General features: G+C 38.9%; 1 protein-coding gene across 1 annotated transcript in view; it reads left to right on the top strand.

The window, feature by feature from the left end:
- Sorcs3 (sortilin related VPS10 domain containing receptor 3) overlaps nucleotides 1-16,964 on the top strand; it is a 645,896-nt gene that overhangs the window by 432,446 nt on the left and 196,486 nt on the right. The gene's annotated exons all lie outside the window — the stretch shown is intronic.

Here is a 16,964-nt window from a genome sequence, read left to right as displayed (position 1 = left end):
GTTCAGTGACTTTGCAAAGCACTGAGCTAGAGAAAACTCATGACCAGGTGCTCTTGGTTGGACACCAAGCTCTCCTCATTTTGGAAATTTACATGTTTTATGGACCTGTGCTGCAAAGCACTGTTTCCCAAAGATGTCTGGTAAAAAACAATATTTCTATCAAATTCACCTCTCTTCATAGGCATTTCTATGGTCAAGTAAGTTTAGGTCACAACTATTCAATGCTATATTTCCAGACTTGTGACCCATGCTAGGATGGGGAAGACTGAAGGAACTCTGACTGAAGCAGCATGCTGACCCGAAGCCAGTATAGTCTGTTTTTTATGCCACTGCTGATAAGTACTTTAGAACTCTCTCCATAGGGCATACGTTGTAAAATGTTTCTGTAAGTGAATTCATGTTTCGAACAGGAAATTAGCCCCTTCCTTCTAATCAGAAAGTGTTTTTATTAACTAATGTTCTTTTAATCATGGATACTATTTTACCATATTAAAGCAAATTCAGTATTCATTTGTCTTATACACTTCCCTATAATTGTGAAGTTCTTCGATCTTGCTTACTTCAGCGGAAATAATAGATAAAGAAATAGGAATGAGAAAGCCTAGAGCAACATATATATAATACATTGAATCATATGCTTAATTAAAAAATAAAAAACAAAATTAAAGCACTTGAAAGTACTACCTCTTCATAACTTATTTCAAAAATCTTATTCTAATTTCCCTTAAAAAGACACTTGGTTATTATTTATGCCCTATAGTATCTGTATACGTTGGAGATGGTGTTGATGGTGCTGACAACTACCTTGGACACATGAAGAGTCACTAGCAACCTTGCAAACAAACAGCTCCCCCTTCTATCCACAAAGCTATGTCTAGAATTAAAAATAATTGCCCATGTATATGATAGCAACTCACCAAGTCCTGCTGTGCCTGGTTCAGTGGAACTGAAGAGAAAATTGAATTGCTCTTTACTCAACACCTAACCTGGCCTTACTATTTTTGCCTCTTGCAGACCGAGTGTTATTTCATCTGTAACTCTTATTATACTATTATTTGGTCTGTCTTTGGAACTATTAATCTTTTGCAGTAGACTAAGACAGAAAAAGGAAATATTTGTTCCTCTGATACTCTAGCAGTATAGTGTACCTTTGCTCAGCTGAAATGGACCAATTTCTCAGAATGCCATTATTCAAGAAAAGAGAAAAATAAAATCCCTCTGCTGTCTTTGGAATAAACTTGGGATTGTGAGGCAGTTGGCCAAGAAGGGAGGAAGCAGAGCAGTAAGCATGATCCATGGCATCCTTGCAGAATGGAAGTGAGTGGACAGAGAACAATGTTTGCCTTTCCTTTGCAAAGAGCCAGAGGGGACTGTTCCAGCTGCTGCCCCTCCACTCCTGTCTTTTGTGGAGCAGACAGAATAAATCCCGAGGTCCTGATAATTGCATTCCTCTCTCCTCCACTCTGAGCTTCTTTCATATATGCCCCCATGGGGAAATATAAAAGTTAGTGCCCGTGCCGGCTAGCCAAGTGATAGCTGAGCGTTTCATTTTTATAATTATCACTTCTCTTCTTTCTGATGTGTAATTGCTGTGATTATTCTTTTAGGTATCATAGGAGTCATGGAGGAAGAGCTCAGAGTTTTCTGTCTGTTTTTTCACCAAAGACAGAATCCAAGGTTATCTAAGACTTTTAACCACTTGTGTTGAAGGCACATGGTTGATGTATGTAGTAAGCATATCTTCTACCTCTTTGCGAAAAGTCAGAGTGTATTTCTCTGGATGAAAAGAAAACTTTGGCCTTCATGTACTTAATTTAACCCATGTTTTCCACACACATGTAATTGGAAGAGTGTTTGTTTTGCTGTTGCATAAGGTCACTGAAAGGGCAAGATTTTAACACGAGGATGTGGTGATATTTTATCTGTGTACCCCGATAAAGCTTATCTGAGGATCAGAGGAAAAAGCCAGTCACTATATTAATCATAGAAGTCAGGCAATGGTAGCACATACCTTTAATCCTAGCATTTGGGAGGCAGAGATCCATCCAGATCTCTGTGAGTTCAAGGCCACACTGGGAACAGAGCCAGGCATGGTGATACATGCCTTTAATTCCAACACTAGTTAACCATAAAGGTCTGGAGGTCTGTACAGACAGACAGGAAGTGACAGAGCTGTGCAGAAAGAGGAAGTGATGTAGCTGGGTGGAAAGAGGAAGTGAGATGGCAGGGACAAAAAGGCATATAGGCGTGGGCATACAGGAAGTAGGTCTCTTTGGAGGCTGAGGGTTGGTAAGGCCTGAGGTTGGTTGTAACTTGTCCTATTCCTCTGATCTCTCAGTTTTAACCTCAACATCTGGCTCCAGGTCTTTTATTAATAAGACCACTTGTCAATTCATCTTACATGGGGACACTTGACAGTTTCAGATTTGTCCTTCAGATATTTAGTATGTGCACTAGAGTCTCTAAGTACTCCACCCTTAAGACTAGTCAGTCCTTTAAGTGCTATATTTATTATCAGTCTTTAGAGAACAACCCATAAGTCATTCACTGTTTTGCTGGTACATAAATGTGAATTCCATGTATGATGGGGCTGTGTGCCCATGGGCATTTGACCACAGCTCAATGGATCTATTTACAGCCCAGAATCCTTACGGCAAGCCCAATATTATTTTCACCACTCTTCATTAACATTCTTATGAAGTGATAAATATAAAGCCAAACAAGGAAATGTTCTAGAGCTGCTTTAGGAGAGAGACTTTATGTGCAGTATTGAGGATGGTAGGGCATATTGGTGGGAAGAAACATGTTAAAGGAAGATACCAAAATAAAAGTCAAGGAGTCTTTTAATTTGTAGCTTTTAGACACAGGGTGACTGTGTGATACATAAGAAATATTCTCCAAATGTTGCTATTTATAGCTTGGACATTTGCAACTGTCTGAGGGGTAGAGATTCATAAATGTCAGCTTTACTCATGCCACCTTCTACTGATGAAACTTAGAAATTTGGGGGCAATGGGATGCACATTGGTTCCAGAGGTGATTTCTATCAAAAGTGCTACAGTGGTGATCACTGGAATGGCTGAGGAAGTGCTTTGTGAGTTCCCTCATTAGCTGAGCCCTCAATGGTGGCAGAATAAGGCCTGGCATGAGGTGTAATATTTATTAGCACCCATAATAAATGCCTCCATAATAAAAACAGATTATCTAGCCTTATCAAAAGAGGTCACCTAGGAATCTTTTGAGGTAGGATGACCTAGCCATCAGTCATGCTTCAGGAAGAGAGGCAACTGACTCAAAAGCTCCTTGTTTACTGGTAATCATTTCCTTCACTTGATACCGGGTCATGAGGTACTCTTCATCAACTCAAGTGCTCCAGAAATGGGAATTTGCAAGAGCACATGAGAAGAAGTATCTTAATGTTTCCTTTCCGCTCTTCTTAGCCTCTGTGGGCAGTTACAGTCAATGGAAAGTTTGCCTGTTAGGTTTCCTTTTTCTGTTGTATAATCCCACTGGACTGTGAGTGATTCTTAGGGAAGATACTGAACAAGTAAGCACATTCTGCAGTAGGAGGATTGTTTTTTCTTTTCTTTTTTTTTCTGTGCATCCAATGGGAACCCTTGTGGTTTGCAGCTTCGTCTCTCTGGTCCTGCACTTTCCCTGGGTGTTCACCCTTTGTGGGCATCTTTTTCAATGAGATCACACAAGTGCTACTAGCTTTCTTATGTTCTCTGTGTATCTAGACTGGCCTTAAAGTGTCTCTGCTTTCCAATAGGATCTCTGTGTATCATCTTGTGGAATGACAAAAAGAATGTCTCTAGTGTGCCCTCTATACAACTCCTTTTATTATTCTGTCTCCAGAAATGACAAGACATTCTTTGTTGTCAGTATAAGAAAAAATTCCAACAAATAATTATACCCTGAGATGACAGGGACTTCAACTCTGCTATATTTTTCTAAGAGTATTTGGATTATAACATGGACTGGTCTTGAGAATTAAGTCCTTTAAGGTGTCAGCTGATGTAGACATTTTAGATAATACATGTCATGGGATGCAAAGAAAGGGCATCTCAAAGATTGCTGTTAGATCTGTTCTGGTGCCTGAATGCAGGCTCAAGGGTGACTGGTGTGTAAGGAGAGTTGTGCTGGGATCCATGTCTATAGTGTGTTCTATATTGTCCTCTACTCCTTACCTCTTTCTGAAAGACCACCAGGGACAGTGGGAAGAATAGGAAATCAAAACAGGCCCTAGTGAAGTATTCTTTAATGGAGGAAGCAGTGATATGGAAAAATATATATTTCTAGTATTGTAAAGCTCTTGCCATTCTAATCTTACTGACATCACATAGGTTTTATTTCTGTTTATTTGTTTTTGTTTTCTTTACATTCCAAGCTATGTCATATGACAATATGAGCTCATTTACGGCTGATTCCTTCCTCCTTGTGGAACACAGCCTTCAGTATGCCTCCATGCAATGATTTCTGCCTGCTGGTATTCTGTCCTTCCCCCACCCGTGTTCAGAGTGCAGGCTAGATTTAATGACTTTCTAGTGAACAGAATGTGGCAAAGGTGATGAGGCTTCTCCATGGAGATTAGATTATAAGAAGACAGTGAGTTTCATCTTGAGTGGATCCTCATGTCAACTTGCTCAGAGCAAGTCATGATCTTATTTTGTACTCTGAGGAGGGCTGTATGCCAAGGAACTGAGGGATGTTCCCCAGTTAGTAAGGAACCAGGCTGTCAGCTGAATATTTTAGTGCTAGCTAGAAACTGAATGCTACTCTCAGACCTGAGAATGAGCTTGGAAGTAGATAACTCACCATCCAAGCCTTCATATGAGACAAAAATCCTGCCTAATACTTTGAGAGACACTCATGAGAGGCACTTTGTGCGTGGTTCCCCAATCCTGAACCACAGAACAGTCAGCTTAATATTTATTTTGGTTTTAGACCCTAACTTTGGTGGTGATTTGCTGCATAAGTAGCTAAACAATGACTTTTTGAGTATATATTTTAGAGTATAAACTTAGACTTCTGTTCACATATACTGTCCTATGCCCATATACTACTTGTGTCTAGCATTATATCCTCTTTGATATTAAACTCAGATGTTGCACTTGGCCAACCCTTTGGCTCTGGTCTTCCCATATAGAAACATCACTGTGTGTGGGTGTTCTGATTACCCAACTCTCAGACTCTGTGGAGTTTGAAGTTTAGTTCACAGACTTGAGAACTATGTCCTCAATCTGAATGGGACTCACTTACTGTAATAAGGCTGTCATCTATCTTCTATTATTTTGCATTTGACAGCATATAATTGAATTTCTCTGATATTTTTGATTGTACATAACACACACACACACACACACACACACACACAGACATATATATGGAGCCATATGCACATATACTCATTCAGAAAAGTACTATTTTTGGTTAAGGCACAAGAATCTCATTTATCCATGTTCCAGATACCCATCTTAGTCACATGACAGCTGTGGTGTGAAAAATGTAAGAGAATCAGGAAGTGAAAATAGGGAATAAATGCCTTAAAGTAATGTGGCTGGAATGAATGCTTAGACCTATCAACTGCATGTAAAGTCTGTTGACCTCATTGTTCTAGAGCAGTGGGTCAAATATCAGATATTTACATTATGATTCATAACAGTAGCAAAATTACAGTTATGAAGTAGCAGCATAACGATTATATGGTTGGGAGTCACCCCAACATGAGTAACTGTATTAAAGTGTCACAACATTAGAAAGGTTGAGAGCTACTGCTCTAGAATGTAGCCTCTATCTTGCTTCAGAAACAGTCTCTATTCAGCTAAGGACTCATTTTGAGTGTAGATTATGATTTCTGAAGAACCAGCTGCCGAGTCATTCTTAATGCTATTTTATTAAGCTTAATTCTTAAGCTATTAATGCATTATCCCCAATAGAGACAGAGTTAAGGAATAGGCAGAATGCCTTGAGATTGTTTCCTGGAAAATCAAGATCTTTTCAAACAAAGTTAACATTATAGGCTGAATTTTTGATGCTGTCTCCAAATGTGCATCCACGATTTTGCAAGCACAGTCATTTGCAATCTCAAGTAATGGGATTTAGGCATCGACCTGATATAAGGGATCAGATTTAGAGGCCCTTTGCAAAGCAGAGTATGCCACAAATAATATTTAATTCAGCTCTCCCTTACATATTTAAAATGGTGCTGCAATTTAAAAATACGTTATATTCAAAATAATCCATGCAAGGTCAGAAAGGGAGATATGAAAGCTCAGCTTGCAAGCAGAAACCAGTTTTTGCTTTGCTGATAGAGGCCACCCATGCTGTGTGGACGCTTGAATCTTGGCTGTAGAAGAACTGACAAAAATGCAGTGCTCGAAAGATATGCATTGTAGTCAGCTAGTACCCTGAGGAATAGAACAGAAATGCTCCACATAGAGCACTGCCTTCGAAGACTGTAATTTTCCTGGAGCCATGTGTTTATGCAGTGCTTGCAGCCTACATGGAGAAGCTGAAAACAGTGATGGGGATGAACTGTTCAGCAGTTTCATGAGCAGGGAGCAGGTCCAGGAAGAACTTATAGAAAGGAGAGGAAGATGTGGAACTGAGCATCTCAATCACACTATAACAAACCAAAGGTATGGGGACTGTTCACACTGCAGACTCTGTACCAGGTTGTAGATAGGGGAAACTACCCCTCTCCTCATTAAGGAAATCTGAGTGTTTAATCCCACTTGGTCTAGGGTCATGCATTAGTAAGGCAATCCTAACAACATATTACAGGCTGTGAGTCTTAAACAGCAAACATACTTTTTTTTTCTTTTACAGTTCTAGAAGCTGAAGTCTGTTACAGAGTATCAATATGGACACTCCCCTAGCTCATAGAGAAACGCCTCTCTAAGTTTCTTCAGATAATGGGGAGAGTGTGAACTGGTAGCTCTTTTTCTAAGTGAACTCATTGCACCTTAAGGGGATCACCCTCCAGATATGATTACCCCTTCAAGCCCCATCTACAAATACGATCACCTCAGGGATAGGGCTTCAACATATGGATTTTGGTGACACAATTCAGTCCACAATGAGGTATAGAGCAGGAAAGAACTCAGAAAGGAATGAGAGAATTCTATGGGAAGATCCATGAAGAAAATTCCTGCAGCAGGAATGGCTATGGCATGTAGAAGATGAAGAGGAAGTGCCAGAACTAGGTACATACATTTTTAAAAGACGCAAATGAACCATTCTAGTGAACTCTTTTTTTTCTGGTTGTAGACATAAAAAAGCTTTTGTAGACATTCAGGGAATAATAGGAAAGAAAAGACTACCTTTAATTTCACTGTCCCACAAATACTTAGGAAAAAAATCATGTATTTCTCCCAATCCTTACCTCCTACACTGTAATATAAATTTTAATGTACATTTAATTTTTTCCAGAGTTGTGATAATGCTGTTTATAGAATTTTTTATCTTGTTAGAGTAAATTTGAATATTTTTCTGTACAGTCCTCTGCTCTTCCTAAACATAACTCAAAACTTGCATTGTATTTAATTGATGGCTATATAATAATTTAAGAATTCTTTGTCATTATATTGATCTTGCTTCTGCAGTTTTACCCTTAAAGAAATCGTTATAATGTTTTGAAAACCTCAAAGTAATTATCTTAGCATTTATTATCATTTTTCATGATGGATTATTAAAACAATATAGACAAATATTAATGTGCCAAATGCTTCTACAGGAAGTTTGGGCCAGTTTTTACTCTAACGAAAACACCATTTTATTACTGTAAGCATTGCAGCTTGGATAGGAAGGGATCCTGGCAGTCGGGAGCCAAGGAGTACCACAAAGTCACCTTAAGCTTAGCAACACACAGTCCTGCTTCAGGGAAAGGTTCCCCAATGTCACAACTCAGCTCCTCTAGGGGAAGGTTTCCCCAGTGAAGTGTTCAAGTTCTCCTCTGCTCTTCTCTGTTCTGCTCCATTCCATTCCGGCAAAAGAAGGTCGTTACCCAAACCTCATTCGATAGATTCATTGGTAGGAAGGAATCAGAAGAGCGGCTGCCTCTGCCATCGTGGAAATAGGCAGCAGCAAACTGAACAGGTACAGGGCTTACATAGGGCTTCTTAGGGGTGGAGTTTGCTTGGATTTCAATCTCCTTGATCTTGGACAGACTCAAATTGGCTAGATTTCAGGGATCGGTTGGTCTTCCTGCTCAGGGATTGGTTGGTTTTCCTGCTCAGGGATTGGTTGGTTTTCCTGCTCAGGGATTGGTTGGTTTTCCTGCTCAGGGATTGGTTGGTTTTGTGCATAGTTGGTCAGGGGCAGATTGGCTCTGGTTTCAGGGCCTAAGTGTGTTTCTTTCACTGGTCCTTTTTAGCCTTTTGGCTCTAGTTTAGGGCCAGGGTGTGTTTCTTTCACTCGCTCTGGTTCCAGGGCCAAAGTGTGTTTCTTTGGCTCTGGTTTCAGGGTCAGGATGTGTTTCTTTAGTTCTGGTTTCAGGGCTAAAGTGTGTTCCTTTTACTGGCTCGGGGGTTCAGGGTCAGGGTAGGTTTCTTCGGCTGGCCCTTTTACCTTACAATTACTTCTCATGTAAATTAATTTTAAAGTAATTAAATTTAATATTCAAAAATGGATTCTCTTTGTTTTACTTTGCATTTCCTCTCAGACTGGTGAGTTTATGCATCTTTTCATGTATTTATTATCTGTTGTATTTTTCGATGTGACCATCTGTTATAGCTCTTTCTTTAACATGGGTTCTTTCAGTGTATGGTCTCTCCTGCTCTTTCATCTTTTTCCTGAATTTATCCTTCAGTTATTAATTGTTTTATGATTTTTAACGTATGTTTTACTTGAAAAGGTCATGTTCCCCAATCTTTTCGTTTCTCGATCAAAATGTCTCCCATTTCTTTACTTTTAGATTGTGCTTTGGCCTGTGACCTTAGAAATACTAATTGGTGTTATTTTTAAATGTAATACTGGGTTGTTAAATAGTGTAAATATAGTAGTGTATGATAGATAATACATGACATAAATGGACTGAGCCATCTTCTGTATTGTGGTTTGGAAAGCTTCTACTTACCATCAAGTATTTCATCCTATGATCATGCAATATTTTAATAAATGGTCATATTAATGTATATTTTAACAAATTATAGCCTTTTAATTTTGTTAAGTAAAATAAAGTCTAAGTAACATTTTCCCAGTTAATTATGTGCTCATACATTAGGTCGTTTTTGCATTGGGAACTATTGCCAGAGATCAGACTTTTGAAGATGGCAACATTTTTCACCTGTGCTCTGCTTCCTATTTATGATGAACACAGTTTCTGTTTGGCAGTCTTTCCCACAAATCCTAACAATATAAGAATAGAACCCTAATTCTTTTTCTTGTGTGAAGGGATAAAATAATTTCATTTTGAAGTAAAAATCTGATTATAATTGGGATGTTAATTGGAAAATTCAAAAAGAAAGGTTATATTCTTATAATCAAAAGATTTTTAAATATTTGTTTTTTAAGATTATAATATAATTAGATTACTTCCCTCTCCATTTCCCCCCAAAACTTTCTCATGTGCCCCCTTTGTTATCTTTCAAATTCATGGTCTCTTTTTTCATTAATTGCTGCAGGCATGTTCACACATGTATGTGAGTGTGTATGTCTAACAAGAATTCATAATAAAATTAATGACAAAATAACAAATTATAAGAGGATAAGTCAAAGAAATAATTATTGTTCTCATTAACTGTTTAGTTAGTGACTTTAAGAATATCTTTGAAACTATGTAAGTTAGGTTCATCCACATAGGCATTTTATCTCACTTTCAGATCATATGGTCCATATTTTGGATCTGGTTTTTCCAGTAATCAGCACACAACTTATAATTTTACTTGTATAACTACTATTTTCTGAGGAAAACACTTTTGGCTTGATGCCAGTAATAAAATTCAAAAGGCTGCAATCTGAGGGTTGTGTGTCAGATCATCGGTGCCTTAGCAAATGGAAAGAACCTCAGAGATTGACAAGGGGTGGTTTCCAACCTATGGAACACAAAAGGGTATAAACAAAACTATTAAGATTACTCAGGGGATGAGAGACTCGGGTTAGCCTGACATGACGAGCAAGGGCATCTTGGGGGAGACAGAACTGAAAAGCCCTGAACAACATGTTGGATTGTTCAGTAAGAACATGAGTACATTGGAACAAAGGTGAGGTATGTTTGGAGAATGTTGTTTGAATGTGAAGTGTTCCCCATAGACTTTTGTGTTTGAACAACTGGTCTCTAGCTGGTGATGCTGTTTTGGGGAGCTATGGAACTTTGGGGACTATGGTCTAACTAGTAGAACTGGGTTTTGGGGAATGGGTATTGATAATAACCTTCTCTGGTTCTTGCTTGAGCTTTCTGATTTGGGATCTGTTTTGAGACACAAATAAGCCATGTTTCACATTCCCAGCTCTAACCACCAGGGATGCAGCTGACTAATGTCATACATACCCTGACTTCATAGACTGATATCCCCTGAAACCATGAGCTAAATTAATTTCATAAATCCTCAAAGTTACTTCTTTCAGATTATTTGTTGCTGAGACCAGGAAAGTGACTACTGGAGAGAACAGTCTGTAGACTCACCAACACAGGACTTCTTGCCTTCTGTGCTTAGAAGAGTTTGAAATGATAGTTGTCTTACGCATTAAATATACTTAGCCAGATCCCCTACTTATGACAACCTTATCATTATGACAACCTTATCATGCCTGAAGACATTGCCAGATATTCTCCAAAAGGAAAGGGATTTTGTTCTCTCCCAACTCCAACTTAGAGAATCAATTTGTTAGGGAACAAAAAAGAGTTAATGTTGAGGGACATTGAGAAATAAAGCCGAGGAAGTAGACCAAATATAGATTGTGCTGTGCCTCAAATGCTAGAGAATGCTATGGACTTGTTTCCCTGGTTAATGGAGAACATTCATCTCTTGGGCAGAGGAATGGCATGCTATTCATGTTTTATGAAGATTTATTAGTATTTGGCTCTTGCTGGGGATGAACACATGTGTTTTCTGTGTGAAACTCTGTCAGTGGAAGATACTGGGTTTTTTCCCCCCTCATGATAGATGTTAATATTCTAAGACATTCTGACCCCAAGTTTCATTCCCCATCAAAGTGTTATACAATTGTAAACTTACAGGTATTCAGTTCAGGTTGGACAGGTGACTCAGTGGGTAAAACACTTCGAATACAAGCATGAGGGTGTGATTTCTGATCTCTAGAACTCACATAAAACTGGATACATCCCTGTGATCACAGAACTCTTAAGGCAAGATGGGAAATGGGAATTCTGCAATCACCCTTCTCTGTCCCTGTCTCTCTCTGTGTCTCCATCTCTGTATCTGTCTCTGTGCCTCTCTCTGTATCTCTCTCACACACATTGTTAAAAGGAATAAATGACAAATTTAAAAAATACAGCTCACACATATTTACTGAAAAGGATACATTTTTGTCCATATTGATACAGTAACATTAAAGAATTTTATTAAAGACAATCATTTTAACACAGCACTTTAATTATTTTGTCTTCTAGTTTTGTACACCTGAAAATAAATTCTCTGAAAATTATAGTTAGAGTGCATCATTATTATGTCTTTTTTAAAAGTTGCACTTAAACCTAAACAGTTTTATGCGTGCATGGTATTCATGAACATGATTTGGGTGGTGGCAAAATAGTTCACTGAATTGATGATACATTCCTATTTTTATGGAAGGATTATGTAGAGTTTGGGGTGGAGAGGACCCTGGGAGATTATCTGCTCTAATGATTTCTCCACCAGTGCTCTTGGAAGTTCTCTCCTGGGTCTGATAAATTGTTCCTGAGACAACATGAGGTTCAGAGAAGCCTGTGGGGTATGCAGTGAATATGTCCTTAGCCCCATTTTTTTCTCCAGCCAGAACTACTCAGATTCTTAATTTGTTTTATACACCACACTCCAGCATAAAATTTCTTTTAAGGTCAGAAGACTATTCATTAAAGAAGCAGGTGAAGTGGGGGTGTCTGGGAAGAGTTGAGGAAGAGGGGTGAGGAATATCAAAATATACTGTATGAAATTCACAAAGAACTAATAAAATGAGATATATAAAAAAAAGCATATGAAAAGTTTGGAAAACATATGCATTTTCATTGGGGGTTTTTCGTTCTGTGGAAGGTACATACGGGTGGGACACTCTTCACATTCTCTCCTCCATGCTCCTTACACCACTCTGAAATGTCTAGTTCCACTTGGAGGGTATAAGTTTTTGCCAGACCCAATTCACTATGAGGATGATGTAAGGCCAGCACCTGAGACCCATATCTCTATCAACGGACTACTGTGATCTGGCAAGACCATCTGTCCATACTAACATGGACATGATTTTGGAATATTGAGCTTTAATCAGTAAGGCTAAGGCAGGAGAAGATGAGAAGCTGTGGAGGTGGGAATGGTGGTACATAGCATGATGACTGTTCAGCAGTCCTAATTTGTCTTGCTCAAAAATGGACTCTTGAATCAGGAGGTTCCCTCAGACAGTTACACATTTTCTTCTATCAGCATACTGCTTTTCAATCACAATGCTTTTCTCCCTCTATAAGTATTTGTGTATTTGTGAATCTAGTAACCTGAAATCTTTGCCATTTTGTTTACCTTTGTGAAGAAACCCACAGTACTGCTCCCCAAACTGGGAAATACTCTTTACCTTTGGGCATCTCATCCTCATCTGCTCTTCAGAAAAACAACATGAATGATAGATTAAGGACCTTTCCTGTCTCTTCCATCTCCCTGCTGATGAGTCCTGTCATAGCCAAGCATTCTCCAACCTTTAACTTAACAGGATTGCAGAGAGCTGTCAAGTAATTTGTGCAGCGCTGTTACAATGGAGGCAGAGAGAAGGGAGAGAGAGTAATCCCCTAGGGGTCCTTGCTCTGCCCACTCAGCAGTTTGGATCGACACATGGAAATAGAAACATTGAAAAGGTCAGGCCTGTAACCAGTGTGATCTATAAAAAGGCACCAACATATGCAGTAATTGCTAAAGAGTAGACCTAAGATCCTGGGTTTTAAGTGGGATGGCCATGAACTTTTTCAAGTAGTGCTGGGATCCTACTTCATACATCTCTTAATATCACTATCATCTTTTGATAAATGTCATTTAAAGAAGTAACAGTGAAATATATTTGTTCCTCAGAACCCATGGATCTAATGATCTTGTATGTAAAATATCATGGTGCTAACCTATAACATCTTTCCTAATATTTTAAATAATTTCTACATTAATTCTAATATCTAGGATAATATAAATACTATGTAAATCATTGCACTATATGGTTTTAGAAAATAATGATAATAAAACTAATATTTAATCTATATAGAGGCAGTTTTCCCCTGCATGTTATCAGTCTGTAGTTGATTGAGTCTCTGAATGTAGACCTGGTAGAAATGGATGAATAACTATTGAGCAAAAGATTGGAGTTATGCATCTCTACTGTCCTCCTCTAGAAGAGACTGAAAATATGCATTTTATCAATGAGAAGAAACATTTTCTTCTTTCTTTTTGGATTCTTTTATTTTGATTTTAACGTATTGTTGTATTTATTAAGATTTTCCCAGAACTTAGAGGAACTCAAATTAGCAACTCAAATCCATGGCCCCCAAGTGTTAGCAAAAAGAACAGTTGATTAAGAGCCAAAGTTTCTGTTTCTTCTCATTTCATTTATGTCCCTTGGAAACTCAAAGATTCCTCTGGCTTTCTGAAGAACTGTTTGTAAGCTTCCCAGGCCAGGTTAGAATCTGTCAGATGCCCAGTCCTCTGCTCTCATCTTGAGAGTCTCTTATTCTTTGCATTCTGGTTGTTGATCTTTTGTCAGGTGGTGGTAGAAATCTCTTCTATCTTTTCAGCAGTCACCAACTACTATAGACGAATTTCTAAACAGTCTTATTAAATAACAAACAGAGCCAAATACAGGGGTAATAACCGAAGAGATCAGAGAAATAACAAAGAGGCACTGACTAGCCTTAACCTACCACCACACCATAGCTTCTCAAGAGAGAGCTTCTTCTTGTCTAACCTGTGCTTTCATTGCCTTCCTGTTCTGCCTTCTCATTGGCTCTAAGCCCAGCCACATCACTTCCTCATCACTGCCTGTCTATCCAGACCTCCAGGTCTCTATGGTTGGTACTGGGATTAAAGGCATGTGTCACCATGCTTGGCTGTGTCCTTGACCACACAGAGACTCTGTCTGCCATGTGATCGGATTAAGGGCATGTGGTACCACCATCTGACTTCTGTTTTATAGCTTGTTATGACCTCTGATCTCCAGGCAAACTTTATTTATTAACATGCAAATAAAGTATCACATTTCAGAACAAATAAAATATCACCACACACTACCTTGTTTATCAATGATGTGTTCAAGAGAGAACCTATAGCATATTGACCAGAACTGCCTATGGAAATGCAGATTATTGAGTTCTACCCAGAAATTCCAATTGTCAATGATTAGACAATGGGCTTCAGGAATTCAGGTCCCATTCCTTAGCAGATTTAATTTGGATAGCCAGAGAAGTTGGCTAGAAGGTCATTTTGAAAACCAGGAAGACAGATCTATCAGGTGTTCCTGCTTGCCTATGACTATCATTCCCTTTCCTTTTGGAAGCTCCTAAAATCTATAGTGAAAGATTTTTTTCCCAAGCCAATAAAGACATTCTCACCTCCAGGCAATTTAAAAAATTGCATATACTCCTGCCAAATAAAATAACATATGTAAGTGTGCTCTGAAAGTTTCAGAGGATTATTAAAATGTCTTGCATCAATAAAAATGTAAGTCATTATTAAAAGAAAATCTATAGTTGTTTTGAACCCCATGTTATGAATAAAGTTATTGATTTCATCTTGATGTTTAGATGTAGTTACCAAGGAATTCCATTTAAGAAGCAGTTTTGAGCGCCCACCCTGAAAAGTGCATATATACAAAGAAATATAAGAAAAAAAGATCTTGTAAATGGTTTGATGCTCCAGTCTCCAACTCACTTTGAAGTTATCCAGTCCATTGCCATGTAACTTTATGATGTCTTCCCCTTGTGTACAGTAGTCACTTCCTGTTGTGAAATATTAGTAAAAGATGTGTTATGTTCATTTATGCTGTGGAATATTTGTTTAATTTTGCAAAGATGTGTTGCATTCTTTCATGTTGCATTTGTTTAACTCTTGTAAAGCTGTGTTACTTTGCCTGTCTAAAACATGTGGTTGGTCTAATAAAGAGCTGAGTGGCCAGTAGTCAGGCAGGAGAGAGAAATAGGTGGGGCTGGCAGGCAGAGAGAATAAATAGAAAGAGAAGAACATGAGGACCAAGAGAAGGAGAAGGAAAGAGGACACCAGGGGCCAGCACACAGCCAGTCACAGAGTAGAAAGGAAAGAAAGTAATATAGAATAGAGAAAGGTAAAAGCCCAAAGGCAAAAGATAGATGGGATAATTTAAGAAAAGCTGGCTAGAAATAAGCCAAACTAAGGCTGAACATTCATAAGAAAGAATGTCTCTCTATGGTTATTTGGGAGCTGGGTAGCAGGTCCCCCAAAGAGTAAAGAGTAGATAAAAAGTGTTGCTAGAGTTTTCCTGCCTGGCCCACAGTCAGGACAAATCTCTCTCACCTGCCAGTCCCAAGCCGCTCAAACCCGACCAAGTAAACACAGAGACTTATATTGGTTACAAACTGTATGGCCGTGACAGGCTTCTTGCTAACTGTTCTTACAGCTTAAATTAATCCATTTCTATTAATCTATACCTTGCCACGTGGCTTGTGGCTTACCGGTACTTTACATCTTCCTTGTCCTGATGGCGGCTGGCAGTGTCTCCTGACTCAGCCTTCCACTTCCCAGCTCTATTCTCCTCCTTGTCCCGCCTATACTTCCTGCCTGGCCACGGGCCAATCAGTGATTTATTTATTGACCAATCAGCAACACATTTGACATACAGACCATCCCACAGTACTTCCCCTTTCTAGATTCCCGAAAGTTGCTTGCATCCATCTACCATTTCTCAGGTACCATTATATTCCTTCTCAGGCCTTTGATGGGATTGAAGACTAGCAGTTATAGTTACAACTTAGTAGATAGAACATATTAAGTATTAGATTCAGGTTCTTTAGGATAGGACACCTTTTGGAATGATCTTTGTAACATGCCATTTACCTATGCTCTATACTTCTCTGGACTTTAGTATGTGTTTCTTGCTTGATATTGTTTGCATTGGTTGTACTTCCATCTTATCTAGGTCATTATCCCTCATTATTCCTGGACAATATTTGATAACCATTCCTTTGTATATAGTCTTGTATTAGGTTAGAACTTTCTTATTTAGACAAAAAGGGGGAGATGTAGTGGGTAGCCATTCCAGCTTTGATCTGGAAGTTCCAACCCCCATTGAGACTTCGGCAACTGTCACGCCTACAAGGTGGGGCCAAGGGAGGCGCCTGGGGACCCGAGAGCTGGATCGGCGGGCGCTCTCTTGGTTGCGGGACCCTGGATAGTGGAGGTGGACCGAGCAGAGCTCCAGAGAACACCGCTGGACTGTGATACACCTTCCCCAGACTCCGCGACCTACCTATTCCTTAATTTGTAAGTTACACCATTAAATAAATCTCCTTTTAACTACGTGGAGTGGCCTTAATAATTTCACCAATAAAAAAGTCTATTTATTTGGGAACTGGGTGGCAGACCCCTCAAAGAGTAAGAGTTAAGAAAATTCAACAATAACTTCCTTTATCCCTCAGCTTAGGATTCATCCATGTGACTTTCTTTGGATAAGTTCAGTAAATGTGAGAGTCGAGCATGTCTCTTTTGTTTAGACCTTGTAGCTGTGGCTGCCTTGTTCGAGGCTCTATAGTAAACCCATGGAGCATAATTAAGCTTTTACCATTGCAAAGGTCAAGCTCTTCTTCACTC

This window comes from Peromyscus californicus, unplaced genomic scaffold (assembly GCF_007827085.1).
Source record: "Peromyscus californicus insignis strain IS unplaced genomic scaffold, ASM782708v3 Scaffold_4__1_contigs__length_199733344, whole genome shotgun sequence".
Classification (NCBI taxonomy): Eukaryota; Metazoa; Chordata; class Mammalia; order Rodentia; family Cricetidae; genus Peromyscus; species Peromyscus californicus.
This window is presented reverse-complemented; position numbering and strand designations above follow the sequence as displayed.